Genomic DNA, 5,315 nt, shown 5'->3' with positions numbered 1-5,315 from the left:
CACCCGTTGGGTCACCGGGTCACATACTATTCACTGCTTTTTAGTGTATATTTTCATTCTCTGGGTCACGAAATACACTGTGCAGGTCACCATGGTGACCCAGAACACTGTACAGGGTGACCCAGGGCACGAAATACACTGTGCTCGTGACCTAGAGGGTGAAATTAACACTAAAAAGCAGTGAATAGTGGGTGACCTGGTGACCCAACGGGTGAACTTGCTCTTACAAACTCCAAAGCAGTGAATAGGAGCATGCACTTACTGATACTCTGGATATGGAAATAATGTTATGCTACACTTTAAAGAATCAACTGAGTGGGTGTTTATGGTAGACACGATTCATATGATAATAATTGAGAGGCCATTATTGACAAAAGAAAGCGGTTGAGGTGACTATAACATAGAGTCGTAGTAAACCAGCACTTGCCTTCTTTCAAATGAAGTGGAATCAGAGTAAGATGTGAGATATGTAGAAGCTAGAGAGAAAGAACTATATATAATGCACTAGTTAGATCATTTGCATCCCAAACTACTCCCAAGTCGATATAAAAAGAAAGGAAGTGAGGTTGGAAACAATATGCAAAAAGTAATGCAGATGGAAGAGCAAGAAGAGAGAGTTAAAGGAAGCCGTAAGTGGGATAGAGTAATCGAAGAATCAAAACCCTACATCCTCTGTATATTTTCTAATATATGCTTTGCGGGGTTCAATATTGTCTCCAAAGTGGCTCTAGACAAAGGCATGAGCCGTTATGTGCTTGTGGTTTATGGACATGCTTTTGGAACTCTAGCAACTGCTCTTTTTGCATTTCTCTTTGAGAGGTTTATTTTTTCATTCTTCTTGGAATTCTTGGCCGTTAAGATTGAGTCTAAAGTCCCAAACAGTGTTAGAAATTCATGCTGACATCTTCATCATAAGTAACAACTCTGAGAAAAACTTATGAAGTTTGCTTGTACTTCTCATGGCAGGAAAAATGAGAGCAAAATCAATGTTCAGATCTTGCGAAATGTCTTTTTCTTAGGTCTGCTGAGGTGAGTAGAGGAAACCCTTCATGAGTCAGGCCACACTCATGAAGTTTTGAAAAATGCATAAAAATAAAAAATTAAAACAAAATGCAAATTTGAATTAACTTCATAAGCTTGTGAATTTCAGAGTGTAGGAAGTACACTGTACTTCATGGGATTGGAATACACTTCACCAGCTTTTACATCTGCCATGGCCAACATGATTCCATCGATTACCTTCATCTTAGCTGTTTTGTGCAGGTAATAGTATACTTCTAGTCTGTGGTCAACAAAACAATCAAATAAACACGGTCCATGTAACTTAAACTCTTTGCATTATGATGTGCATGTTCAGGATGGAACAGTTTGATATTTCCAAGCCTGGTACCCAAGCCAAGATTGGAGGAACTCTTGCTGCCTTTGCTGGTGCAACACTCATGACCCTCTACAAGGGCGTTGCTGTAATTACAATGCACACCAAAAGCTCCTATCAAAGTGCAGGTACCTCAAAATCATCTACACACGCAGAATGGATCAAGGGCTCCCTTGTCCTTATTGTTTCATATAGTTCAGTTGCAGCATCCTATATCTTACAGGTACTGCTTTGATCACAAACAATACTATATCATATATGAACAACTTTTTCTAAGAATAACGTACAGTTACTTACAAATACTCCTACGCATGCAGACATCAACAATTAAAATGTATCCAGCACCAATCACTCTTACATCATTGACCTGCTTATCTGGGACACTGCTCTCAACAATCATGGCAGCAATTCTAGATCACAAAGCATCTTCTTGGAAGTTATCATGGAACACACTTCTTGCTCCTATGTATAGTGTAAGAACTCGATCACACGTGACACGTCTTCAACTGTCTAAGGCCTATGATGTTTGTTTATGAAAAGTAATTTGATGAGGTGAAATATTTACAGGGAATTGTGATGTTCGGAATCACATTTTATGTTCAGACCTTAGTAGTAAAAACAAAAGGCCCAGTTTTCACGGCAGCTTTTAGACCACTAGCTACCGTTGTTGTAGCTATAATGGGACTACTCATTTTAGGAGAAGCTATATACTCGGGAAGGTATGATTGTTGGCTTGGTTGGATTGCAGAATGAATAAGGTATTATTCAATTACTTTACCTTATGAATTTTAAATGTTTTCAGTGTTTTGGGAGCTATCTTGATAGTTCTTGGTCTGTATGCAACTCTTTGGGGAAAGAAAAAAGAGAAGGAGAAGAAGTCAATGGATCATGGTATATCTCAGCAAGCTATTGACATCAATTTACAAAAGTAAAGAAGAAAATGAATCTCACTATTGAAGTTGTAATCTAATGAATGCATAATATAGGTTATATATATATAGGACTAAATACTTGTTACTCCTCAAACTTTGCCCTGAAAAACAGTTTAGTCCCTCGACTTTTAAATTAAACTGGATAGTCCTTATTCTTTGCAAATCTCACACAACAGGTCCAAAATGACATTTATACCCCTCACTTCCTTTTTTTATATTTTATTTTACGTTTTAATTCATTCTTTTTTTTTTTCCTTTTTATCTCTTCTCTCTCTCTCTCTCTCTCTCTCTCTCTCTCTCTCTCTCTCTCTCTCTCTCTCTCTCTCTCTCTCTCTCTCTCTCTCTCTCAGGATTGGGGATTCTCGGCCATGGCCTCCATGACAAGTAAACAAATGCTCCGATTCCAATTCCAGCTCCGACCAGCCAGCTTCGATCCTATTTCGGACCAACCTGCCTCCACCGAGCTCTACTCATAACCCACCACTCAAACCCCTAATCTCTCACCCTCCTCTGCCTCTTCTGTTCCACCGAATCCCAACCAGAAATCCTAACACCCAAACCGGATCCGCATCTAATGCCCCACTCGATCCCCAAAATGGATCCGCCACCCCGACGACACCACCACCCCAAATGCTAAGACCCAGGAAGCTATGTCGGCTTCGGAGCCTAGAAAAGCTCAAGAACATTATCAGTAGATCGAGATGGCGCCGGCCCAGGAGCTTGGCGGAGTTGAGGCTGCAGGTGGCGCCGCAGCTGGTGGTGTAGATTGAGATGGAGAGGCTAGGGTTTCGATTTTGGGTTTGGTGAGGTTGAAGCAGGCGTTGAGGGAGTGGGAGTGGGAGCGGGCGGCGTCGTGGTCGACGATGAGAGGGACGACGAAGAACTGGTGGGGGGAGTTGGTGAGCTTGATTTTGCAAAAGCAGGGAGAGGAGGTTTTGAGTTTTTCAAATTTGGGGATCTGAAGAAATGGCCACATTTCGGTAAATGTTGCTGCTGGTGCTAGAAGAAGAAGAGGTGGAAGAAGAAGAGAGAAAATAAAAAAAAAATTGGCAGCTCTGAATTTGGCATATCATATAACAAAGCGGGGAAGGTTGCAGAGGAGATGGAGGGAGGTTTCTGGAGAAGAGAGAGCTTAAAGAAGGAAGAAGAAGAACAGATAAAAAGGAAAAAAAAAAAAGAATTAATTAAAACGTAAAATAAAATAAAAAAGAGAGAAAAATAAAAATATATATAAAAAAAAGGAAGTGAGGGGTATAAATGTCATTTTGGACCTGTTGTGTGAGATTTGCAAAGAATAAGGACTATCCAGTTTAATTTAAAAGTCGAGGGACTAAACTGTTTTTCAGGGCAAAGTTTGAGGAGTAACAAGTATTTTAGGGTTTAGGAGGATCAAGAGCGGACATTCTTAAATTTGAAAAATGAGGATGTTTTTATATATATTCTAGTGGATGTATATAGTAGGTGGATATATGTAATAACCGTGATTTTTAATCAAAGCAAAACATGATTACCGGTGCTTTACTTTTCATGATTGTAATGCTTTAGCTTTCATGATTACCCATAATTTGTTATGCCCCAGCTTCTGTCATTGACCACACCAGAGCATAATTGAAGAAACAGAACATAACTCTCTCTTGTCCGAAATCATTCTCTCTCTCTCTTGTCCGAAATCATTCTCTCTCTCTCTCGTCCGAAAAACACAAAAACAGAGCAAACGCTCTCCGTTCTTTTCCTTCCTCCACCTGCCATCAATCGACGCCGGACAACCTTCAGTGGCTTCGTCTCAGCCTTGCGAAGCTACCTGCTGCGGTCTTGGGTCACGGCACAGCCGGAAGCAGCGGCGAAGAGACCGGGTTCGTCCAGCCCCGATTTGGTTCCAAGCTTGATATCTCAAGCTACCGGTCACCACTCCTCGCAAAACTCCATCCACGAGCTCGCCTCAACCTCCTGAAGCCCCCAGAAGCAGCCTTGCATGGCGGCGCATCCCGTAGCAGCAACTACAAGTCAACCCCGCCAAGAACGAGACCGGAACTATCGATCCAAATATCTTGAGCTACAGGACGTCGTTTTGAGTGATTCTTGAACCAGTGAGTTCTTCTTGAGTTTCTTAACAACTCTTCAGAAGGAATCGAAGCCTTAAATTGAAGTTTTGACGTCGAAATCGAGCCTTGCCGGATTCTGCAAAATTCTGGAATTTTTCCGACCACCGAAGCTTTCGATCGGTATATCTCGAGCTACAGACCATATATTTCTGTGATTCTTGAACCAGTGTGTTCTTCTTGAGTTTCTTAACAACTCTTCAGAAGGAATCGAAGCCTTAAATTGACGTTTTTACGTCGAATTGGAGCTCGCCGTTTTCTGCAGTTTCTCGCCGGATTCTGGAAATTTTCCAGTCACCTCGACTGTTCTAGGTAATTTCCGACTACTTCCTTTCGTTTTCAGACTTCATGCTAGTTATGAAAGTGGATCAACTCGTCATTTTGAACAAGTTTGTAGTTGACAACTTTTGCATCGGAGGTGGTTGACCGTCGTTGACCGCCGCGTTGACCACCCACTGACCGCCGCTTGTGGCGGCGTATTCGACCATATTTCGAGTTTTTATTATCTAGGTGATGATCTACGCATCCTTACGAGCGTTTTGATATATTACAAGGTCATTTTAGAAAACGTTGATAAATAGTGGATTTATGTTTTGACGTTACTATTTAACGTTTTTACGTTTTATCTTCGGTTTACGATCCGCTAAGATCCGACCGTCAGATTTACTTCAAATTTGAATATGTTGATCGTATGACTGTCCCGATGACTTTGTGTGGTCACGGGCGAAGATCCCACCATTGGATCTTCGTATAATTGTGAAATAGTGATTCGGAAGGCGATTCGTGAGAATCTGACCGTCGGATTTTCGTATAATTTTGAGGAGATGTTTGTTAGAGTGATTCAAGAAGATCTGACCGTTGGATCTTCGTGATAATTTTGGAGGATGATCCTAAGGGCGATCCGTGAGG

The 5,315-nt window shown here is 41.3% G+C and overlaps 1 pseudogene; it reads left to right on the top strand.

Moving 5' to 3' along the window:
• The first annotated feature begins 479 nt into the window (after positions 1-479).
• On the top strand, positions 480-2,347 carry LOC133743112 (WAT1-related protein At5g07050-like; annotated as a pseudogene).
• The last annotated feature ends 2,968 nt before the right edge of the window (positions 2,348-5,315 follow it).

This window comes from Rosa rugosa, chromosome 1 (assembly GCF_958449725.1).
Source record: "Rosa rugosa chromosome 1, drRosRugo1.1, whole genome shotgun sequence".
NCBI lineage: Eukaryota > Viridiplantae > Streptophyta > Magnoliopsida > Rosales > Rosaceae > Rosa > Rosa rugosa.
This window is presented reverse-complemented; position numbering and strand designations above follow the sequence as displayed.